Here is a 13,908-nt window from a genome sequence, read left to right on the forward strand (position 1 = left end):
GACCATGACTCTGCCTGCCCGTGAGCCAGAACAAGACCTACGGCCCCCCAGTGTTCAATCAGAAGCTGGTACACACCACACCGGGCAGGCCCCAGCAACCAATGAGATCAGGGAGCAGCCAAGCCTACCAGATCATGCACAGTAGTCAGCCTGCCAGAACAGAAGAATTCAAACTGCCCACATAGGGGGAAAACCTAGAGCATATAGCTCTGGTGATGAAAGAAGAATACACTGCTGAGATGCATAGAATATCTCCTTAAAAGGCCACCACTACAAGGTCAGGAAAAATAACAAATGTACCAGATACATAGAAATATAAATAGCAAGTTAGACAAAATGAAGCTACAGAGGAATAGGTTCAAAACAAAAGAACAGGATAAAACCACAGAAGAAGAAATAAGTGAAATGAAGATAGTCCATCTACCCAAGAAAGAGTTCAGGGTAATGACCATAAGGATGATCAATGGACTCCAGAGAATGGTTGCACAAAGCAAGAAGTTAGAAATATCTAACTAAGAGTCAAAAAATATAAAGAACAACAAAACAGAGATGAAGGATACAATAAATGGGATGAAAAATATACTAGAAGGAATCAACAGTAGGCCAAATGATATAGAGGAATGAATCAGCAAGCTCGAAGACCAAGTAATGGAAATCACTGATGCTAAACTGAAAAAAGAAAAAGAATGAAAAGAAATGAGGACAGTTGAGGAGAAATCTGGGACATCAAGCACATTAATATTCACATTACAAGGGACGAAGAAGGAAAAGAGAGAGATAGAAAGGTGCTGAGGACACATTTGAAGACATAATACATGAAAACTTCCTGAATCTGAGAAAGGAATGATACATCTCAGTCCAGGAAGCACAGAGAGTGCCAAACAAGATTAACCTAGAGAGGAAAACACCAGGACACATTGTAACTTAAAAGGCAAAAATTAAAGATAAAGAGAGAATATTAAAAGCAAAAAGGGAAAAGCAACAAGTTACAAAAAAGGGAACTCCCATAAGGTTATAAGCTGACCTTTTAGCAGAAACTCTATAGGACAGAGGGTGTGGCATAATATATAAAAAGTGATGAAAGGGAAAAACCTACAAGCAAAATATTCCACCTGATAAGGCTCTCATTCAGATTTGATGGAGAGATGAAAAGTTTACAGGCAAGCAAAAGCCAAACCGCCTTTACAAGAAATGTTGGAAGGACTTCTCTAAGTGAAAAAGAAAAGGGCACAACTAGAACCATATGAAAGGGAAAGTCTATTGGTAAAAATAAATACACTAAAGGAAGGAAATAATCCAACACAAACCTAGTGAGAAGGTAAAAAGATAAAAATTTGTAACATCAACTATGTCTAAAGTAAGGAGTTACGAGCTATACAAAATAATTACATTTAAAATATATTGTCAAAAACAGAATAATCATAAGGGAAGGTGTATACAAATAGAGAGTTATTAAAATGTACTTGGAAGTAAGAGATCAGCAACTTAAAACAATCAGCAACTTAAGAGATTATGATATATATATATATGTCAGATATATGACATATATATATATATCAAGATAACCACAAACCAAAAATCTATAATATATACACAAAAAAAGTAGAAAGGAATCCCAACATAACACTAAAGATAGGGATCAAATTACAAGAAATTGAACAAAAGAAGAAGAAAGGAACAAAAAAGACCTACAAAAGCGACCCCAAAACAATTAATAAAATGGCATTAAGAACATACATATTGGAGGAGCTTCAAGATGGCGGAAGAGTGAGACATGGAGATCACCTTCCTCTCCACATCAGAAATACATCTACATGTGGAATAACTCCTATAGAACATGTACTGAACGCTGGCAGAAGACCTCAGACCTCCCAAAAGGCAAGAAACTCCACACATACCTGGGTAGGACAAAAGATAAAAGAAAAAACAGAGATGAAAGAATAGGGACGGGACCTGCACCAGTGCGAGGGAACAGTGAAGGAGGAAAGGTTTCCACACATTAGGAAGCCCCTTCAACGGTGGAGGCAGTGGGTGGTGGAGGGAGGAAGATTCAGAGCCATGGAGGAGAGCGCAGCAACAGGGGTGCGGAGGGCAAAGCTGAGAGATTCCCGCACAGAGAATCGGTGCCTACCAGTACTCACCAGCCCAAGAGGCTTGTCTGCTCACATGCCAGGGTGGGCGGGGCTGGGACCTGAGACTCCGGCTTTGGACAGATCCCAGGGAGAGAACAGTGGTTGGCTGCATGAACACAGCCTGAAGTGTGCTAGTGCAACACAGCTAGCTGAGAGGGAGTCTGGGAAAAAGTCTGGAGCTGCCGAAGAGGCAAGAGACTTTTTCTTGTCACCTTGTTTCCTGGTGCATGAGGAGACGGGATTAAGAGCGCTGCTTAAAGGAGCTCCAGAGATGGGCGCAAGCCGTGGCTATCAGCACAGACCCCATAGATGGGCATGAGATGCTAAGGCTGCTGCTGCAGCCACCAAGAAGCCTGTGTGCGAGCACAGGTCACTATCCACACCTCCCCTCCCAGGAGCCTGATCAGCCCACCACTGCCAGGGTCCCGTGATCCAGGGAAAACTTCCCAGGAGAACACACTGCCAGCCTCAGGCTGGTGCAATGTCATACCAGCCTCTGCTGCCACAGGCTCACCCTGAATGCCTTACCCCTCCCTCCCCATGGCCTGAGTGAGCCAGAGCCCCCGAATCAGCTGTTTCTTTAACCCCATGCTCTCTGAGCAAAGAACAGACGCCCTCAGGTGACCTACACGCAGAGGGAGGTCCAACTCCAAAGCTGAGCCCCAGAACCTGCACAAACAGAGAAGAGAAAAGGAAATCCCTCCCAGCAGCCTCAGTAGCAGCAGATTAAATCTCTACAAACAACTTGATGTACCCTGCATCTGAGGAATACATGAATAGACAACAATTCACCCCAAATTGAGGAGGTAGACTTTGGGAGCAACGATATATTTCTCCCCCTACTTTTTTCTTTTTGTAAGTGTGTATGTGTAAGCTTCTCTGAGTGATTTTGTCTGTATAGCATTGCTTTTACCATTTGTCCTAGGGTTCTCTTTGGCCTATTTTTTTTAATATAGTTTTTAGTGCTTGTTACTATTGGTAGATTTGTTTTCTGGTTTGGTTGCTCTCTTCTTTCTTTTTATTTTATTACTTTCTAAAAATTTTTATTTTTTATTTTAATAACATCATTTTATTTTACCTTCTTATTTCTTTCTTTCTTTCCTACATTTTCTCCCTTTTACTCTGAGCTGTTAGGATGACAGGTTCTTGCTGCTCCAGCCAGGCAATAGGGCTGTGCCTCTGAGGTGATAGAGCCGAGTTCAGGACATTGGTCCAGAAGAGACCTCCCAGGTCCACGTAATATCAAAGGGCTAAATCTCCCAGAGATCACCACTTCAATGCAAAGGCCCAAGTCCACTCAACAACCAGCAAACTTCAGTGCTGGACACCCTATTTCAAACAACTAGCAAGACTGGAACACAATGCCACCAATTAGCAAAGAGGCTACCTAAAGTCATAATAAGGCCACAGATACCCCAAAACACACCACCAGATATGGAACTGCCTACCAGAAAGACAACATCTAGCCTAATCCACCAGAACACAGGCACTAGTCCCCTCCACCAGGAAGCCTACACAAGCCACTGAAGCAACCTTAGCCACTGGGTGCAGACACCAAAAACAACAGGACTATAAACCTGAAGGCTGCAAAAGGAGACCCCAAACACAGTAAGTTAAGCAAAATGAGAACCCGAGAAACACACAGCAGATGAAGGAGCAAGGTAAAAACCCACAAGGCCTAACAAATGAAGAGGATATAGGCAGTCTACCTGAAAAAAAATTGAGAATAATGATTGTAAAGACGATACAAAATCCTGGAAATAGAATGGAGAAAATACAAGAAACATTTAACAAGGATCTAGAAGAACTAAAGAGCAAACAAACAGTGATGAACAACACAATAAATGAAATTAAAAATTCTCAAGAAGGAATCAAGAGCAGAATAACTGAGGCAGATAAGTGACCTGGAAGATAAAATATTGGAAATAATTACTGCACAGCAGAATAAGAAAAAAGAATGAAAAGAATTGAAGACAGTCTAAGAGACCTCTAGGACAACATTAAATGCACCAACGTTCGAATTATAGGGGTCTCAGAAGAAGAGAAGGAGAAAGGGACTGAGAAAATATTTGAAGAGATTATAGTTGAAAATTTTCCTAATATGGGAAAGGAAATAGTTAATCAAGTCCAGGAAGCACAGAGAGCCCCATACAGGATAAATCCAAGGAGAAACATGCCAAGACACATATTAATCAAACTACCAAAAATTAAATACAAAGGACAAATATTAAAAGCAGCAAGGGAAAGACAACAACTACTACATACGTGAATCTCCATAAGGTTAAGAGCTGACCTTTCAGCAGAAACTCTGCAAGCCAGAAAGGAGTGGCAGGACATATTTAAAGTGATGAAGGAGAAAATACTACAGCCAAGATTACTCGACCCAGCAAGAACCTCATTCAGATTTGACGGAGAAATTAAAAGCTTTATAGACAAGCAAAAGCTAAGAGAATTCAGAACCAATAAACCAGCTTTACAAAAAGCACTAAAGGAACTTCTGTAGGCAGAAAATACAAGAGAAGGAAAAGACCTACAATAATAAACCCAAAGGAGTTAAGAAAATGGTAATAGAAACATACATATTGATAATTACCTTAAATGTAAATAGATTAAATGCTCTCACCAAAAGACATAGACTGGCTGAATGGACACATAAGCAAGACCCGTATATATGCTGTCTACAAGAGACCAATTCAGACCTAGGGACACATACAGACTGAAAGTGAGGGCATGGAAAAAGATATTCCATGCAAATGGAAGTCAAAAGAAAGCTGGAGTAGCAATTCTCATATCAGACAAAATAGACTTTAAATCAAATACTATGACAAGAGACAAAGAAGGGCACAACGTAATGATCAATGGCTCAATCCAAGGAGAAGATATAACAATTGTAAATATTTATGCACCCAACATATAAGCACCTCAATACATAAGGTAAATGATAAGAGCTATAAAAGGGAAAATTGACAGGAACACAGTCATAGTAGGGGACTTTAACTCCCCACTTTCACCAATGGACAGATCATCCAAAATGAAAATAAATAAGGAAACACAATGATACATTAAACAAGATGGACTTATTTGATATTTTTAGTACATTCCATGCAAAAACAACAGAATACACATTCTTCTCAAGTACTCATGAAACATTCTGCAGGATAGATCATATCTTGGATCGCAAATCAAGCCTTGGTAAATTTAAGAAAATTGAAATCATATCAGGTATCTTTTCCAACCACAATGCTATGAGACTAGATATCAATTACAGGAAAAAATCTGTAACAAATACAAACACATGGAGGCTAAATAACACACTACTTAATAACCAAGAGATCACTAAAGAAATCAAACAGGAAATTAAAAAATAGCTAGAAACAAGTGACAATAAAAACACAATGACCCAAAACCTATGGGATGCAGCTAAAGCAGTTCTAAGAAGGAAGTTTATAGCTATACAAGCCTACCTCAAGAAACAAGAAAAATCTCAAATAAACAACTTAACCTTACACCTAAAGCAATTAGAGAAAGAAGAACAGAAGCCCCCAAATTTAGCAGAAGGAAAGAAATCATAAAGATCAGATCAGAAAAAAAAATGAAAAAGAAGTAAACTGAACAAGAGCAAAGATCAGTAAAACTAAAACCTGGCTCTTTTAGAAGGTAAACAAAATTCATAAACCACAGGACAGACTCATCTAGAAAAATGGGAGAAGACTCAAATCAACAGACTTAGAAATGTAAAAGAAGAAAGAACTGACACTGCAGAAATGCAAAGGATCATGAGAGTTACTGCAGGCAACTATATGCCAATTAAAAGGACAAGCTAGAAGAAATGGACAAATTCTTAGAAATGCACAACCTTCCAAGACTGAACCACGAAGAAATAAAAAATATAAACACACGAATCACAAGCACTGAAATTGAAACTGTGATTAAAAATCTTCCAACAAACAAACGCCCAGGACCACATGGCTTCACAAGTGAAGTCTATCAAACATTAGAGAAAAGCTAACACCTAACCTTCTCAAACTCTTCCAAAATATAGCAGAGGGAGGAACACTCCCAAACTCATTCTATGAGGCCACCATCAACCTGATACCAATACCAGACAAAGATGTCACAAAAAATGAAAATTACAGACCAATATCAGTGATGATCATAAATGCAAAACTCCTCAATAAAACACTAGCAAACAGAATCCAACAGCACATTAAAAGAATCATGCAGTATGATCAAGTGGGGTTTATCACAGGAATGCAAGGATTCTTCAATATACGCAAATCAATCTATGTGACATACCATATTAACAAAGTCAATAAATGCAGAAAAAGCATTTGACAAAATTCCAAAGCCATTTATGATAAAAATCTCCAGAAAGTAGGCATAGAGGGAACTTACCTCAACATAATAAAGGCCATATATGACAAACCCATAGCACACAACATTCTCAACGTTGAAAAACTGAAACAATTTCCTCTACGATCTGGAAGAAGACAAGGTTGCTCACTCTCACTGCTATTATTCAACATAGTTTTGGATGTTGTACCCACAGCAATCAGAGAAGAAAAAGAAATAAAAGTAATCCAAAATGGAAAAGAACAAGTAAAACTGTCATTGTTTGCAGATATGATACTATACATAAAGAAGCCTAAAGATGCTACCAGAAAACTACTAGAGCTAAACAATAAATCTGGTAAATTAGCAGGATACAAAATTAATGCACAGAAGTCTCTTGCATTCCTATGCACTAATGATGAAAAATCTGAAAGAGAAATTAAGGAAACACTACCATTTACCATTGCAAGAAAAAGAAAAAAAATACCTAGGAATAAACCTACCTAAGGAGACAAAAGACCTGTATGCAGAAAACTGTAAGACACTGATGAAAGAAATTAAAGATGTTACAAACAGATAGAGAGATATACCATGTTCTTGGATTTGAAGAATCAACAAGGTGAAAATGACTCTACTACACAAAGCAATCTACAGATTCAATGCAAACACCTATAAAACCCCCAATGGCATTTTTCACAGAACTAGAACAAAAAATTTCACAATTTGTATGGAAACAAAACAGACCCCGAATAGCCAAAGCAACCTTGAGAAAGCAAAATGGAGCCAGAGGAATCAGGCTCCCTGACTTGAGACTATACTACAGTAATCAAGAATGTATGTTACTGGCACAAAAACAGAAATATAGATCAGTGGAACAGGATAGAAAGCTCAGAGATAAACCCATGCACATGGTCACCTTATCTTTGATAAAGAAGGCAAGAATATACAATGGAGAAAAAATGACCTCTTCAATAAGAGGTGCTGGGAAAACTGGACAGCCACATGTAAAAGAATGAAATTAGAACACGTCCTTACACCATACACAAAAATAAACTCAAAATGGATTAAAGACCTAAATTTAAGTCCAGACCCTAAAAACTCTAAGAAGAAAACATAGGCAGAACACTCTATGACATAAATCACAACAAGATCCTTTTTGACCCACCTCCTAGAGAAATGGAAACGAAAAATAAACAAATGGGACCTAATGAAACTTAAAGCTTTTGCACAGGAAAGGAAACCATAAGCAAGATGAAAAGACAACCCTCAGAATGGGAGAAAATATTTGCATATGAAGCAACTGACAGTAGATTAATCTCCAAAATATACAAGCAGCTCATGCAGCTCAATATCAAAAAACAAACAATCCAATCCAAAAATGGCAGAAGATCTAAATAGACATTTCTCCAAAGAAGATATACAAATTGTCAACAAATGGATGCGGAACATCAGTAGATGTTCAGATGTACATGTTGGCATATACAGATGCCAACATGAAAGGATGCTGAACATCACTAGAAATGCAAATCAAAACTACAATGAGGTATCACCTCACACTGCTCAGAATAGCCATCATCAAAAATTTACAAACAATAAATGCTGAAGAGGGTGTGGAGAAAAAGGAACCCTCTTGCACTGTTGGTGGGAATGTAAATTGATACAACCACTATGGAGAGCAGTATGGAAGTTCCTTAAAAAACTAAAAGTAGAACTACCATATGACCCAGCATTCCCACTCCTAGGCATATACCCTGAGAATAATGTAATTCAAAAATTTCGGGTACCACAATGTTTATTGCAGCCCTATTTACAATAGCCAGGACATGGAAGCAACCTAAGTGTCTATTGACAGATGAATGGATAAAGAAGATTTTGCATATATATAAGCTAACACATATATATGGAATCTAAAAAAGAAAATTGTTCTGAAAAATTTATGGGCAGGACAGGAATAAAGACTCAGATGTAGGGATTGGACTTGAGGGCACGGGAATGGAGAAGGGCAAGCTGGGACAAAGTGAGAGACTAGGCTTGACATATATACACTACCAAATATAAAATAGATAGCTATTGGGAAGCAACTGTATAGCACAGGGAGATCAGCTCCGTGCTTTGTGACCACCTAGAGGGGTGAGATATGGAGCATGGGAGGGAAATGCAAGAGGTAGGGATATGGTGCTATTTGTATACATATAGCTGATTCACTTTGTTATACAGCAGAAACTAACAAAACTTTGTAAAGAAATTTTACTCCAATAAAGATGTTTAAAAAAAAAAAGAGTATGGAGGTAACATATTTTAACATAATAAGGATCATTTACTACTCATCCAAAGTCATCAGTGGTGAAAACTCAAAAACCTTCCCACTAAATTCAGAAACAAGGCAAGGATGCTCACTCTCACCACTTCTATTTAATATAGTACCAGAATTCCTCACCACAGCAATGAAACAAGAAAAAATAAAATATATTTAAATTCAAAGGGGAGAGATAAAACTGTCACTATTAGCAGATGACATGATAATTATAGAGAACCCTAAAGTCTCCATCCAAAACTATTAGAATTAATAAATGAATTCAGCAAAGCTGCAGGATACAAGATTAATATACATAAATCTGTTGCATTTCTATACACTAATAATAAAATATCAGAAAAAAATTAAGGAAATAATTCCATCTAATATTCCATTAAAAAAGAATAAAACACCTAGGAATAAACTTATCCAAGGAGATGAAAGACCCATGCACTGGAAATTATAAAACATTTATGAAGAAAATTGAAGGTTATTTCAAGAAATGGAAAGCTATATCATGCTCTTGGATTGGAAAAAATAATACTATTTAAATGGCCATACGCTCCAAAGCAATCTACAGATTTAATGCAATCCCTATCAAAATACTGATGAAACTTTTTCTCAGAACTAGAACAAATACTCCTAAAATTCACATGGAACAACAAAAGACCCCAAATTGTCAAAGCAATCTTGCAAAAAGAGAACAAAAGAAGAGATATACTCCTCCCAGACTATATTACAAAGCTACAAGAATCAAAACAGCATGGTACTGGCACAAAAACAGAAACATAGATTAATGGAACAAAATAGAGAGCCCAGAAATAAACTCATGCACCTATGGTGAATTAATCAACTCAAAGGAGGGAAGAGTATATATAAAATGGAGAAAGTCAGTCTATTCAATGACTGGTGCTGGGAAAAATAGACAGACATATGTAAATTAATGAAATTAGAACATTCCATCACAAATATACAGAAATAAACTTAAAATGGTTTAAATATCTAAATATAAGATGGGAAACCACAAATCTAGAAGAGAAAATAGGCAGAACACTCTTTGACATAAATCATAGCAATTCTTTCTTGGAATAGTCTCCTATGACATAAGAAATAAAAGCAACAATAAAGAAATATTACCTCATGGAACTTAAAAGCTTTTTCACTGCAAAGGAAACCATAGACAAAACAAAAAGACAACCTACTGAATAAGAGAAAATATTTGCAAATATATTGACCAAAAAGAGGTTAATATTCAAAATATACAAATAACTCATACAACTCGATATCAAACAAACAAACAATCCAATCACAAAATGGGCAGAAGAGTTGAATATACATTTCTCCAAAGAAGACATACAGATGGCTAACAGGCACATAAAGACATGCTCACCATCTCTAATTATGAGAGAAATCAAATTAAAACACCAATGAGATATCATCTCACACCTGTCAGAAAGGCTATCATCAGTAAGTCTACACATACAATATGGTGCAGAGGATGTGGAGAAAAGGGGACCCTTGGACATTGTAGGTAGGAATGTAGATTGGTACAGCTACTATGGAAAATGGTATGGAAGTTACTCAAAAAACTAAAAAGATAGGTACCATTTGATCTGGCAATTCCACCCCTTGGTATATATCCAGAAAAAAATGCAAATACTGACTCAAAAATATGCATGCACCCAATGTTTATAGTAGCACTATTTACTGTAGCCAAGACATGGAAGTAACCCAAGTGCCCATCAACCGATGATTGGATTAAGAGGGTGTGTTTTATATATATATACAGTGGAATAATACTCAGCCTTAAAAAATGAAATTTTGCTACTCACAGCAACGTGAGTGGACCTAGGTGATATTATGCTTAGTGAAATAGCTCAAGCAGAGATAGACAAATACTGTTTGATATCCCTTTTATGTGGAATCTAAAAAATTGTACAAATGAATGTATATGCAAAACAGAAAAAGACTCACAGATACAGAAGTCAAACTTGTGCTTACCAAAAAGGAGAAGGGGGAAGGACAAACTGGAGTGTGGGATTAACAATGCAAATTACTATGTATAAAATAGATAAGCAACAAGGATTATAGCACAGAGAGTTATAGCCATTATCTTGTAATACCCTATAATGGAGCATAATCTGCAAAAATAGTGAACCTCTATGCTGTGCAACTGAAACTAACAATGTTGCAAAGCAAATATACTGCAAATAATTAATCAAATGCAGAATACCTGTTTAGTGGACCCATATCAATAAATTCATCCTGTTCCAACTTTATAATCATTCTACCATTATGTCACCCCCTTAATATCCATTCCAATACATATCCCCAATACTTCTACTTGTATACTTTAGAAAACTCAAGTAGTATTTCTGGAGTTTAGCATACCTCTAAATGGATCACACTTTGTATCTCACCTTTATGGGCTTGCTGGGATTTGCCTCTATCATAGGCAACAAATGCATCAGAGGAAGTTATTGCCATTTCCTCAGACAATGAAGGGTTTATTTCCTCGGTCAGAGGTGTGAAAGTTGTTACCACTGTGGAATGGGAAGATGCTTCCACTTGGGGTACGGATACTGCTACCATTAGGGAAGGGGAGACCACCTCCTCTGACAAAGATGACTCACAGAATGAATGGGATTGATTTCCTCAGCTTAACAAGGGCATTCCCACACATACCATTCATTCTCAATCAATGCTCTCCTGTTAACAGTAGATACCTAGGAGGCATGGATTTAACTTTCATTGAAATCCAGCCAATCACAGCTTTATTTTCAGCCATTTTAGCCCTGGCAGGAAGATAAAACTCTACCTCAGGATACACCTACAACTGCTTAGAACATTTATGCAGCCTTTGAGCTGAGAATTTAAATCCCTGTCATCGTTCTTTTATTTTAATTGAGGTATAATTGACATACAGTATTATATTAGTTTCAAGTATACATCATGGTGATTCAATATCTTTACATATTATGAAATGATCTCCATGATAAGTTTAGTTAGCAAATGTCATAAAAAAGAGTTATTAAAATATTATTGGCTATATTCTCTGTGCTGTACATTACATCCCTAAGATATTTTTCATAGCTAGAAGTTTGTACCTCTTAATCTTCACATATTTTGGCATTTTTCCAAGCCCCCTCATCTCTGCTAACCACAAGCTTGTTCTCTGTATCTATAAGTCCGTTTCTGTTTTGTTTTGTTTACATTACACATGTAAGTAAAGTCATGTGTTATTTGTTTTCTTTCACTGTATGACATTACAGTTAGCATGATACCCTCTGATCCATCCATGTTGTAGCAAATGACAAGATTTCATTCTTTTTAATGTGATATATATATATACTTATGTTCGTTCCGCATATTGTAAATAATGATGCAATAAACATAGATACATATATATGTTTTCAAATTAGTGTTTTGTTTGCTTTGTAAAAATACTCAGAGTGTAATTGATAAAATATACAATTGTTCCCTTTTTAATTATTTAAGAAACCTCCATACTGTTTTTTTCATAGTGGCTGCACCAATTTATATTCCCACCAATAGTGCACAAAATGTTTCCTTTTCTCCACAATCTCACCAACACCTGTTGTTTCTTATCTTTTAGATAATAGACAATCTGAAGGGTGTGAAGTGATATTTCACTGTGATTTTGATTTACATTTCACTGATAATTAGTAATGTTCATCATCTTTTCATGTGCTTGTTGGCCATTTTTATGTCTTCTTTGGAAAAAAATTCATTCAGGTCCACTGCTTCTATTTTAATTGGGTTTTTGTGTTATATTGAGCTGTAGGGGTTTTTTAACTGAGCTTCATGAGGTGTTTCTGTATTTTGGAGATTAATGCCTTATCAGTTGCTTTGTTTGCAAATATTTTCTCCCATTCTGAGGGTTAACTGTTTGTCTTGTTTATGGTTTCCTTTGCTGTGCAAAAGCTTTTAAGTTTAATTAGTCTCATTTGTTTATTATTGTTTTTATTTTGATTACACTAGGAGGTGGGTCAAAAAAGATCTTGCTGATTTATGTCAGTGTTCTGCCTATGTTTTCCTCTAAGAGTTTTACAGCGTCTGGCCTTACATTTAGGTTTTTAATCTGTTTTGAGTTTATTGTTGTATATGGTATTAGGGAGTGTTCTGATTTCATTATTTTCCTTTTAGCTGTCCGGTTTTCCCAGCACCACATATTGAAGAGACTGTCTTTTCTCCATTGTATATTCTTGCCACCTTTGCATAGATTAGGTGACCATAGGTGAGTGGATTTATCTCTGGGATTTCTATCCTGTTCCATTGACCTATATTTCTGATTTTCTGTCAGTACCATGCTGTCTTGATTACTGTAACTTTACAGTATAATATACTTCTTCTAATTCTGTGAAAAATGCCATTGATAATTTGATAGGGATTACATTGAAACTGTAGATTGCTTTGGGTAGTATAAACATTTTAACAATAATGATTCTTCCAATCCAAGAGCATGGTATAGCCCTCCATCTCTTTGTGTCTTCTTTAATTCCTTTCACCAGTATCTTATCGTTTTCGGCATACAGGTCTTTTGCCTTGTTAGGTAGGTTTCTTCCTAGGTATTTCAGTTTTTTTGATGTGACGGTAAATGGGATTGATTCCTTAATTTCCTTTTCTAATCTTTTGCTGTTAGCATATAGGAATGCAAGTGATTTCTGTGTATTAATTTAGAATCTGGAATCTGTACTAAATTCATTGATTAGCTCTAGTAGCTTTCTGGTGGCATCTTTAGTATTTCTATGTATAGTATCATGTAATCTACAAACAGTGACAGCTTTACTTCTTCTTTTCCGATTTGTATTCCTTTTATTTACTGTTCTTCTCTCATTGCCATGGCTAGGGCTTTCAAACTATGTTGAATAATAGTCGTGAGAGTGGACACCATTGTCTTTTTCCTGATCTTAGAGGAAAGGATTTCAGGATTTCAGCAGAGAATGATGTTTTCTGTGGGTTTGTCATATATGGCCTTTATTATGTTGATGTAGGTTCCCTCTATGTGAACATTCTAGAAAGTTTTTATGAAAAATGGGTGTTGAATATTGTGAAAAGCTTTTTCTGCATCTATTGAGATGATCATATGTTGCTTATTCTTTAATTTGTTATATGGAGTATCACATTGAT

The sequence above is a fragment of the Neophocaena asiaeorientalis genome, unplaced genomic scaffold (genome assembly GCF_003031525.2).
Source record: "Neophocaena asiaeorientalis asiaeorientalis breed wild unplaced genomic scaffold, Neophocaena_asiaeorientalis_V1.1 scaffold818, whole genome shotgun sequence".
NCBI classification, from domain to species: Eukaryota; Metazoa; Chordata; class Mammalia; order Artiodactyla; family Phocoenidae; genus Neophocaena; species Neophocaena asiaeorientalis.